Source organism: Sus scrofa, chromosome 1, assembly GCF_054392235.1.
Source record: "Sus scrofa isolate SSC_HxYL_T2T_F1_AM1 chromosome 1, Sscrofa_HxYL_maternal_Yorkshire_Landrace_v2.0, whole genome shotgun sequence".
NCBI lineage: Eukaryota > Metazoa > Chordata > Mammalia > Artiodactyla > Suidae > Sus > Sus scrofa.
Window position 1 is genome coordinate 86,629,734 of NC_139383.1, and position 12,204 is coordinate 86,641,937.

Here is a 12,204-nt window from a genome sequence, read left to right on the forward strand (position 1 = left end):
AAATAAAATAAAGTGTTGGTAAATACATATCTGCAAACTGCACACTGTAACACAATCAACGCCCTATTACTACAGAATGTAATGATTGGTTAATATCACCTTTGGAGAAGAGTACAAACACATAAAGCAATCGTTCACTTTCAAAAGCTGGTACATTTTTCATACATGTAAAACAAAGCTGAAGAATTCATCTTGTTTCTAGGGCCAACTACTTATGAAAAGAAAAAAAATCCTGGACTCTGTAGATATCAGCATAACCGAGCGCTCTTACTAATGGAAGATTTATCTAAATGCTGCAATTTTAAGAATAAAGCAAACTGAACAGTTGTTGAAAAGAAAAGGGGGGAAAACGTCCATTACCTATACGTCTGTTTGCTTTTAAGTGAAAATCAAGGTCAGAGCCGTTATTAGCTCATGATAAAATCTACAACAGGTAGAGTTCACAATAGCCTCATTATCGCACAGAGCTTACTTAAGGACATTCCTCGTTTACCAAGCTTAGACTATTATGGGCTGGACAAGCATTTGAGACAAAGGCCCTAAGTTCTTTGCCCTTTCGGCATTCACTAAGAGAATGCAAGGGAAACCCAAGCGGCCACTCTGCAAAGCTGTATCACTTCCCACGCTAAGTCCATGATAATTAAGTGACAGACCCGTCTTATTTCCACATGCCAAGGGCCTTTCCAAAAAGAAGGCTGCAGGGAACAAAAACAACACGTGTGGCCCACGAGGAAATGGTGGTACCAATCACTTCTAAATGAGCCGAATCAAATTTGGTTTACCCAAAGGAGGAAGTTCTTTTAAAAATGTCTTGCTCAGACTGTAAGAGCTACTGCGGCTGCTGCTGCTGCTGCTGCAAATGGTCAGAGACTCCTTGAAATTTCTTTCAAGGCTGAGGGTGGCCTCTGAGCAGAATTTCTTGATTCAGTGGTTAAGGACTGTTAATGCCATATTCTGTTTTGTGAAATTTTGATAGAGAAGGAAAAAAATAGTTGATAGCTCCGAGTCCCAGAAGGATATGTGAGATGTAGCTGTCTAGAACAGCTTCACTCAGCAATTTTTAGGCCAAAACCCAAAAACTCTAAATAAGTCCAAAGCTGAAGATTTAAAACCTGGAACTTATGTTTAACATTTCTGACACATTGGTACAAGATGGCAGAGCAAGCAAATCCATCCACCCAAACATTCGCTGACACTGGGTGGGAAAAAATAATTGTTTGAAACACAGGAAAAGCAACCAGGAATAATTTTTAAAGAAATATCCAAAGGGGTAAGTGAAAAGGCTAAAATTAATTACAAATATTTGTTAACCTATATTTGCAATATCTTACAAATATGTCATTCTTCAAGCCACAGAAATTTAGTAAAACAGAATTATACACACTCCTCTATGACCACTCACACAACTGAACAGTTCTGTAGAGAATATTTATGTGTACATAACAGTATAAATGAGATATATTTACACATTATATAATAGCTACTATAGTTACAGAAGATAATGTGACTGTTACAAACTTCAGCAAATACTGTGTGTGTGTGAGTGTGTAAATCAAAATGGAGAAATGAGAAGTTGTAAGAATGTAAATTTCTCATAATGCCATTCTGCAGCATACTAAGCGAAGTTACATTAGAGAAAGAAAGACAAATACCATATGACATCACTTACATGTGGAATCTAAAATACAACATAGGAGTTCTTGTCGTGCCTCAGCAGTAATGAATCCAATTAGGAGGACAATGAGAACTCCTGTGTCATATTTTAGATTCCACATATAAGTGATATCATATGGTATTTGTCTTTCTCTCTCTGACTTACTTCGCTTAGTATGAGAATCTCTATGTTGATCTGTTGCTACAGAATGGCATTATGAGAAATTTACATTCTTGTAACTTATAGGGAACTACATCTAGGCGATGGAGCATAGTGGAAGATGATGTGAGAAAAAGAATGTATATATATATATATATATATATATATATATACACACACATACATGTATGACTGGGTCACTTTGCTGTAGAGCAGAAATTGACAGAACCTTATAAATCACCTGTAATAGCAAAAATAAAAATCTTTAAAAGAATAATAATAAAAACAAATAAAATCAAGGCATATATTTACTAGTAAATGAAACATAATAGTAGTGATAACTAAGAAAACCACAAGGCAGAATTCATAAAAGAGGTTACCTCTTGGCAATCTGGGGGAGGCCACCAAGAAGCGCAGAGGAAAGCTGACTTTTCACTTTGGACCCTCCTGTCAACAAGCTTTACTATCTTAAGGGTGATATAAACATGACCTTGGTGTTTGAACAGTTATCTTTTCATTAACTCTAACTGTGTAAGCCTCCAAAAAACAGAAGAAAGCTTTAACAACAGGAGAACTGCTAGTTTGGATAGTTATGGATAACGGCAAGTTAAGATAATACCGCTAAACATTCAGGGTATGCTGACAATGTCTGGATGAAGGTTTTCAATAGTCAAAGCACAAGCCATCGTTTTTAGGAAAGACACACACGTTCCAGGGATTCATCACTATAGACTATCTAGGCAAACATCTCAGTAAGGTGAAAATGGGAGATTAAACATTTATAGACAGAAGAATAAAAACCAGGGTTATACAGAAGAAATAAAACTGCAAAGATCTAATTCTACTGCCCTGCTTCTGGGCACCCAGCCATCAGCAGTAAAGAGGAACTGACATCACCTTTCCCCACCACCCTCTCAGAGCATCTCTGAGGGTGCCATATGAGCTCAATTACAGTAAAACATCTAAAGGAGAGAGAAGATTCTCCTTGATTCAAGAACTGATCCTTTAGACAGAAAGCCTGGAATGCAGATTTTCAAATTTAGATCCAAATTCAGATCAAAAATCTTCTAAGAAAATTCTACCTGTGGGGTAGGTGAGCTTCTGAGAGAGGTGATTTTCCAAATAGATTTCAGTTCCCGTCGTGGCTCAGTGGTTAACGAACCCAACTAGTATCCATGAGGACATGGGTTCAATCCCTGGCTTCACTCAGTTGGGAACCTCCAAATAGATTTCACTGTAAAATTGGCAAAATCCAATAAGCCTGCTTTTGAGCGACCCAGCTTCAAGTTTCATTAATAAACAGGAACATAAATGCTCAGAACCTTGACAAGATGGGAGCCAAGAGAATGGGTTGGCTACCTGCTTCGTTGAAAAGCTCTGGGGAGCTATTCACACGTTTCTAAGCAATTTTTGTTAAGTATGGTCTATGCTCCTAGCCTTCCGATAGGTACCAGGTACTATGATAAATAGGCCATGGGATCTGCTGAGAATGAGCACAAGGAACTCAAGAGACTGGTTGAAGGCACAGACACAGGAAAAAAAAAATTCTAGGGAGTTCTCTTGGAGCACAGCAGGTTATGGATCCAGCATTGTCACTGCAACAGCTCAGGTCGCTACTGTGGCAAGGGTTTGATCCCTGTCCTGGGAACTTCCACAAGCCAGGAGCAAGGCTAAAAAAAATAAATAAATAAAATGCTATGAACTATAAAGGTCATAATAGGAGTTATTGACACACAGGTTAGCTAGGCATGGGGGAGGGGGAGAAATAACCAGAGTCCTGGTTAATTAGGCAAAGTCAATATCAAGGCCCCTTTGAAACTGTGTTTTGAAAGAGAAATAGGACAGGAGGGAAAAAATACAGGATTTGGCAACCAAGCAAGTATTAAGATGAGGAAAATGGGTGTGGGGTGGCTTTCAGGACTTTGCGTTAAATCTACATAAAGAACGTCCATACTTTAGAGACAAAGTTCTGCGGGTGAGGCAAATTTTGAACTTTCACTTTCCTTTTTATTTTTCTTACTGACTGTAGACAAAGTTCTATTAACATAATTATGGCAGGCAGCTGGGCTCCAACAAAAGTCTAATTTCTGTCATCACTCCATTTTCCTCCACTTGGCCAGGGGATATGCTCAAATTTCAAGGAGCTGGGGGTGGGGGAGCTAATCCTATGTTTCACCAATGAAACCCACTACAGAACCGAGGAAGCAGGGGGAAATGGATCATGGAGGGGCCCATGAACTAAAGAAGCACGACATTTCCAAAGGTTAGAAAGCAAAATAAAAACCCAACAAAAATCAAATGAAAAAGAATATGGAGCAGAGAACTATGCAGCCCAAAGTGTAAAGTATTTACCAGGTGGCCCAACCCCTGATCCAGAGAATTAGAAGATACTTTTATTGATTTTTATTTATTTTTTAATTTTAACCATTTTTAAAAACTGAAGTAGTTAATTTACAGTGTTGCGCTAGTTTCAGTAATACATACATATATTTGTGTGTGTACACACCTATGCTTTTTCAGATTTTTTTCCATTATAGGTTATTAAAAGACATTGAGTATAAGTTTCTATAGTAGACCCTTGTTGGTTATCTATTTTATATACTGGAGTGTATATCTATTAATCCCAAGCCCCTCATTTATCTCTCCGCTTTCTCCTTTCATAGCTGTAAATTTGTTTTCTATGTCTGTGAGTCTATTTGTTTTATAAATAAGTTCCTTTGTATAATATTATTTTTATATCCCACATATAAGTGTTATCACGTGGTATCTGTCTTTTTTTAACTTACTTCATTTAGTATGATACCTCTAGATCCATCCATGTTGCTGCAAATGGCATTACTTCTTCTTTTTTTTTTTTTTTTTTTTTTTTTGCCTTTTCTAGGGCTGCCCCCATGGCATATGGAGGTTCCCAGGCTAGGGGTCAAATTGGAGCTATAGCCGTCGGCCTACGCCAGACGCACAGCAACGCAGGATCTGAGCCACATCTGTGACCTATGCCACAGCTCACGGCAACACTGGATCCTGAACCCACTGAGCAAGGCCGGGGACCGAACCCACAACTTCAGGGTTCCTAGTCAGATTCGTTAACCACTGAGCCATGACAGGAACTCCTACTTCATTCTTTTTTAAGGCTGAGTAATATTTCTGTCTGTGTGTGTGTGTGTATACATACGTGCATATATATATATATATATACACACACACATACCAGATACACTGTATCTTCTTTATCCATTAGAAGACATATTTTGAGGTAAATGTTAAATTTCCTTGAAGCCTTGTTTAACCTAAAAGTTCATGGAAACTGGGTATACTGCCCCAAATACATATCTGCGTTTGTTTTGTACACTTTGCAAGGTGCTCAAAATCTTCAAGTCCAATGACTGCTCAGGTAGACATGCAGTCTCTACTCTATGACTTCAGGTACCCTGAGGCCCTGAGAAACTCAATTCTGGTTTTACCAGCAACACATATAGTAATCACTTTGTTTTAACATTTACTAGTTTTTATTTCCCTAAGTAGCTCTTTCCGAAGCTTGAACCCAGATTCTGGGGCCATTGAAAATAACCTTTCATATCTCGATAACAATATATCCCCAAATATTTTGTTGTTTGATAGAGGGCTTTAAAAAAAGGAAGAAGAGTGAAATAGCCTAAAATGAGAATGCACTTTTCAGAATAAAATGACATTCACTATTCACCTTGCCAGTTACAAACTATTGTTTTAAGTGGCTGGGAACAAACTAAAGAGCCCACAGTGGGGGAATAATTAAGTTAATTATAATAATCCACCCAAGGAAATAATATGCAACCTCTAAAAATTTTGTTTACAATGACATGGAAGCCAGTTTTGTTGGAGAACAAAGCAGTGCTGGACAAAGTATACACAGCACTTCCCTTGCAGCACAGTGCATCAAGGATCTGGTGTTGTCACTGCAGCAGCTCAGGTCACTGCTGTGGCTTGGGTTCAATCTCTGGACCAGGAAGCTGCATTGGGTGCATCAAAAAAAAAAATAAATAAATAATAAAGAAAACAAAACAAAAACAAAACAGTATGTGGAGTATGATCTTTTGTGGATTTTGGTATCCTTGGAGAATCCTGGGACCAGTCCTCTGCAGATGATAAGAGATGACTGTCTGCATGTGTGCCTTTGTGCATGTGTATGTGCCTGTATGTGTGTGTGTGTAATCTTTTTAAAATAAAATTATATGAGGCAGGGATTTATAAAACTAATAATTAAGGGGGTTGTTTAGCTTCAAAAAAGATCCCCAAACACAATGAAAATATATTATCCTAAGGTAGTCTTCTCAAAAGCCTTAAACACTGTACTTGGGAACAACATAACTACGTACATTTAGGTATTCTTGTGGTGTGCTTCTTCACCTCGAACGATGGTTAGAAAATGCTAACACATCTCCCTGTTTCCTTTCATACTTCAGAAAGAAAAGGAGAGGAGACTCCACAAAAAACCACTGCTGGTCATTTAGTCTTTCTGTGCCTCCTGAAGATTAGCATGGCTCTCGTCTACTTCCAGGCTCCACCTGCAGCATAAGGAGGCCCCCAGGCTAGGGGTTGAACCAGAGTTATGGCTGCCAGCCTACACCACAGTACCATAGCCACAGCCACTCAGGATCCAAGCCACGTCTGCGACCTACACCACAGTTCACGGCAACACCAGGTCCTTAACCCACTGAGAGAGGCCAGAGATCAAATCTACATCCTCACGGATACTAGTCTGGTTCTTAACCTTCTGAGCCATGACGGGAACTCCTGCTTTCCCATTTCTAACTACCAGTTTTTGGTATAAAATGAAAGAATTAATAAATTAATTCAGTAAAGTTGCAGGACAAATACATACACATATATAAATCATCTGTGTCTCTATACACTAATAATGAACAACTGGAAAAGAGGAAAAGACAATTAGGAAAATAATTCTATTTATAATAGTACCAACTCCTTCCCTCCAAAATTTAGGAATAAGCCTAAACAAGGAGGTAAATGACTTGAACACTAAAACTACCAAATTGTTGAAAGAAATGAACAGAGACACAAAAAATGAAATGACATCCCACGTTCATAGACAAGAAGACTTAATATTGTTAACACATCAGTGCTAGTCAAAGCAACCTAAAGATCCAACATATTCCCTATCAAAATCTTAATGGTATATTTTGCAGAAATAGAAAAAAAATTTCTAAAATTCATATATAATCTCAAGGGACCTCATACAACCAAAACAAGTTTGAAGAAGGACAAGGTAAAAGAAATCATACTTCCTAATTTTAAAACATATCACAAATTTAGAGTAATCAAAATAATGTGGTACCAGCATGAAGACAGACGTATAGACAAATGTAACAGAATTGAGTCCAAAAAAAATAAATAAATAAACCCTCATGAACATTGTTTAATGATCTTGAACAAAGGAGCCAAGACCACTGAATGGGAATGTACAGTCTAGTCAACAAATGGTGCTAGGAAAACTAGATCTCCACATGCTAAAGAATGAGGTTGAACTCAACTTATACCATATACAGAAATTAACTAAAAATGAGCTAAAGACCTCGACAAAAAACCTAAAACTTTAAAATTCCCGGAAGAAAACATAGGGGAAAAGTTTCATGACACTATTGGCTGATATGACTCCAAAAGCACAGGCAATAAGAACAAAAACAGACATATAGGACTACCTCAAACTTAAAAACTTTTGTTTATCGAAAGATGCAATCAAGAGAAAGACAACCTAAGATTCGGGGAAAAATACTAGCAAATTACTTACCTGATATGAGGTAAATATTCAGAATATAGAAAGAACTCTTACAACTCAACAACAAAAAAATCAAGTAACCTAATTAAAAACTGGGCAAAGGACTTGGGAGTTCCCGTCGTGGCACAGTGGTTAACGAATCCGACTAAGAACCATGAGGTTGCGGGTTCCATCCCTGCCCTTGCTCAGTGGGTTAACAATCCAGCGTTGCCATGAGCTGTGGTATGGTGTAGGCTGCAGATGCGGCTCGGATCCCGTGTTGCTGTGGCTCTGGCGTAGGCCAGTGGGTACAGCTCCGATTCGACCCCTAGCCTGGGAACCTCCATATGCCGCAGGAGCGGCCCAAGAAATGGCAAAAAAAAAAAAAAAACCTGGGCAAAGGACTTGAATAGACATTTTTCCAAACATAATGTACAAATGGACAGCAAGCAACAAATATACAAACAAGAGTGCTCAACATCAGTAATCATCAAAGAAATACAAGTCAAAACCACTCTACCCATTTTCACCTCATATTCATTAGTATGGCTACTCTCAAAACCAAAAAAAACAGAAAATAACAAGTGTTAGTAAGGATGTGGAAAACTCTTGTGCACTATGGAGGAAGTAAAATGGCACAACCACTATGGAAAACAGTATGGCAGCACCTCAGAAAATTAAAAATAGGAGTTCCCTGGTGGTGCAGCAGGTTAAGGATCCAGCATTGTCACTACTGTAGCATGGGTTCGATCTCTGCCCCAGGAGCTTTTGCATGCCGCAGGTGTGGCCAAAAAAAAAAAAATTAAAAATAGAACCACTATATGATGCAGCCATCCAACTTTTATGTATATATCCCAAATAATTAAAAATGGGATCTTGAAGAGACATTTGTAAAACCATATTCATAGGTGCACTAGTCATAAAAGCCAAGAGACAGAAGCAACCAGTGCCCATTAATGGATGAGTGGAAAACCAAAATATGATATATACATACAAAGAAAGTCTTGTCACATGCTTCAATGCTATATAGGCTGAATGTTTGTATCCCCCAAAATTCATTCACTGAAGTGCTGATGCCCAAAGGGGAGGGGACTAGGTTATGACAGCAGAACCCTGATGGGCAAGATTAATGCCTCTTAGGAAAGCGATCTGAGAAAGCTCCCCTACGCTTTCCACCCTGTGAGGACACTAAAGGAAGTGGGCCACCTGCAACCCGGAAGATGGCCTCACCAGAACCCAGCCCTAGTATAAGCCTGATCTTGAACTCCCAGCCTCCAGAACCCTGAGGAATAGCTATTTGTAAGCTACCTAGTCTTGGTGTTTTGTTACTACAGCCTTAATGGACCAACATACAACATGGATGAAACTTGAGAACATGATGCTAAGAGAAGTAAGCTAGTCACAAAGGACAAATACTGTATGACTTCCTTCTATGAGGCATCTCAAGTAGGTAAATTCACAGACATAGAAGGTAGAGAATGAAGGTTATCAGGGGCTGGGGGAGAGGCTAAGTCAGAGTTGTTTAATGAATACAGAGTTTCAGTTCTACAGGATGAAAGAGTTTTGGGGGCCTGTTTCACAGTAATGTGAACATACATTAACATCTCTCAACTGTACACTCAAAAGCAATTAAGATAGTAAATTGTATGATACATATTTTTACCACAAGAAAAAAGTTTTAATTAAAAAATAAAAAGAAAGAGATCCAAATCTTTTTTTTTTGAATGGGGAGGGATAAAAGAAATGGGAGTAAATATTTTCCTCTTGTGTAGATGTATGTGTTTTCATTTCTGGTGCCTTCCACACATGCCAGTTCCACAGAAAGAACAGGGATGAAACCTTGAACATGAGGATCTGAGCTTTCTAAAATCCAAATCAGACTCAAAAACCCATGAGATAAGCCAAGGCATTGGGCTGTTCACCTTTAGGACCCCATTTCCGGAGAAGACTTGCTCATGGTAGGACATTCCAGGGAAACAGCAAGAACAACCAGTTTGCACCATTAAGGGTTCTTGCCGACAAATGACTGAAATGGACAACTTAAAGGGGTGGAAAATGTATGAAGGTACTGGGGGGAGCTTTCAGAATTAACATGAAGGCTAGAGGACCAGTTGAGAAAACAGGAGGAATTTCTGTATCTGGGAAGCCAAGAACACATCTCAGGATCAGCCCCACTTGGACAACACCAGCCTTATGATGTCTAGTTAGCAGGCTATGGCTGGCCCATCACCCTGGCACACTCACACTATGTTTCTGCATTGTTCTCTGAATGTTCAAATCTGAGGTGGGAAGAACTCACTGGACTGCCAGGGAACTTCCAACTGGTGGGGAAATTCCTCCCAATAAGCAAGAAATTCAAATGCTTTGGGGGAGAAGTCAATTATCCACACTGGTTAGTAAGTGGCTTAGCAGCTGTGTAAGTCTCACATACCTAGGTCATCCAGTTTAAAATAAAGTAATAAGTTTCCAGCCAGTTTCAGGAAACAGGAGAATCTTCATGCCTAACTGCATCCTGTCACTTGCAGTATGGCAGGTTTCTACCGGTTATCCAAGCAGATAAGACCACTCATAAACCATCACCAGGTAAAGCAAGGCACACAGCAGTAGGTGGGATGAAGGAGGCCATGGTTAGTTGCCCTCTAATTGCTTTTGCTTTTGTCAAAGTCAAATTTATATGACCTTGATAAGAGCAGACACTGTCTTCACAACTCCTGCCAGAAAAGACTATGAAGACAGAATGCAGACACTAGCTCTGCCGTCACCCCCAGCACGGGACTGACACTGCGCCAGCAGGGAAGATGCCAGTTATCTGCCACTTTAATCAATATGTAAGCCTGCAGATAGCTCTCAGGAGACAGTCCATCTGAAAAAATTTCCATATACTCTGTAGGACAAAGATACACAGAGATTGAGCGTCATAAAGAGGTGAAATTAAAGAGAAGGCAGTAACTTCACATTACATTCTTTTATTCATCAAATACATTCCTCTCCTCAAAGAGCTCTGAAGAATTCTCATTTATGGAGATAGAGCAAAGATGTTTCAAACCCCTTCCTCTTGAGAGATCCATAAAACAATAAGAATTATATATTAAAGAAAAAAAAAAGGGAGTTTGGCATCTTAGGAGCAATGAGATGGAGGTTTGAACCCTGGCCCGGCACAGTGGGTTAAGGGTCTGGTGTTGCCGCTGCTGCGGCTTAGGTTGCAACTTCAGCTTGGATCTGATCCCTAGCTTGGGAACTCCATATGCCTTGTGGTGGCCAATAAAGAAAAAGACAGAAAAAACTCCATTTTTTAAAATGAACCTAGGAGATATTGATAGCCCTGAACCATATATGCAGGAGGTGGATAGAAAAATGGAGAGGAAAGCTGAGGGTAGAGGATGGTCAAATCTATGCAGTCAGCGTCATCAAGAAACAAGCTGCAGGGCCCCCCCAAAATCAGGGATTGGGAACATCTGCTCATGCGAAGATGGGTTGAATGGGCAAGGGCAGGAGACAGGGAGACTGTCTGAAAGTCTATAGGGGCAGCAGTTTGAGTGCCAGGGTGCCTCACTCTTCCCAGAGGAGACAGACTATTAACAGACATGGCTTCTGGGAAGCAACACAAGCTTATAAACACCAGCACTGAATAGAGTGGGGGTGAAAACAGGGATACGAAGTCAAAATGTGCATGGCCTAGAGTGGGACCTTCTAGCTCTCTCCCTCTACGGGTCCAGAACTCTAGGAGCCAGGCTGATATTCCCAAAGCAAGAAAACAGAAGGCCATTCTCTGGAAAAATGAAACCATTATCTGAAAAAAGACCTGCAAATACTATTATGAGTATTTGCAATGAGAATGCTAATAGGCTACCCAGTCATCCTACAGAAAAGCCTGGTGAGAAACAAGCCTAACGGCACATAGGCACACACACAACTTCTAATCAGCTTTTTAGTGCCTCACTTCTTAAATAAACAAAAGAGGAGGATCACCAGACATCTGAGGAAAGTCCACCACACTTGAGAGAAAGGACCAAAATAAAGTGAAAAACAGGTAATAAGTGGAAACAGAGACAATACAGGTAAGAGAAGAAAACTTCAAAGAAATCGTATTTAATAACTCCACTGAGTTATGATCTTGCATTCATCTCATAAAAGTACAACATTATTTTTTAAAAAATCAGAAAGGAGAAAGGAGGGGAGAGGAATGACATAAAAAAATGCAATGAAAGAATTCAGGGGTAAGTTAAAGAATCTCTTAGTAGGACGAAAGGGAAATGGATAATACACACACACACTTTGCTGTACACTTGAAGATAAAACATTGTAAATCAACTATATTTCAATAAAAATTTAATATAAAAAAGCAAATCCTAACTATTCATTAAAGAGATGTTTCTCTATTTTTTCCCCTTAACCTAAGGAGTGAGAAGGAAAAGAGATAACACACAGAACTGCCTTCATCTTCTCAATGCTACACATACCAGGAAGGCACCTAAAGTATTTTAGTTCTTCACACTGACCCTCTGGCTCGTGATCACAAAAAAAATGAAACTCGTCTATAATCAGCTATCAGTAGTTTTTTACACTAGAGGGACATAAAGATTTAAGAATAATGACCCCTGGAGTTCCTGCTGTGGTGCAGTGGGTTAAGAGCCTGACCACA

General features: G+C 39.3%; 1 protein-coding gene across 2 annotated transcripts in view; it reads right to left on the reverse strand.

The window, feature by feature from the left end:
• Positions 1 to 12,204, reverse strand: part of SH3BGRL2 (SH3 domain binding glutamate rich protein like 2) — a 65,432-nt gene that overhangs the window by 14,371 nt on the left and 38,857 nt on the right. The window lies entirely within an intron of this gene.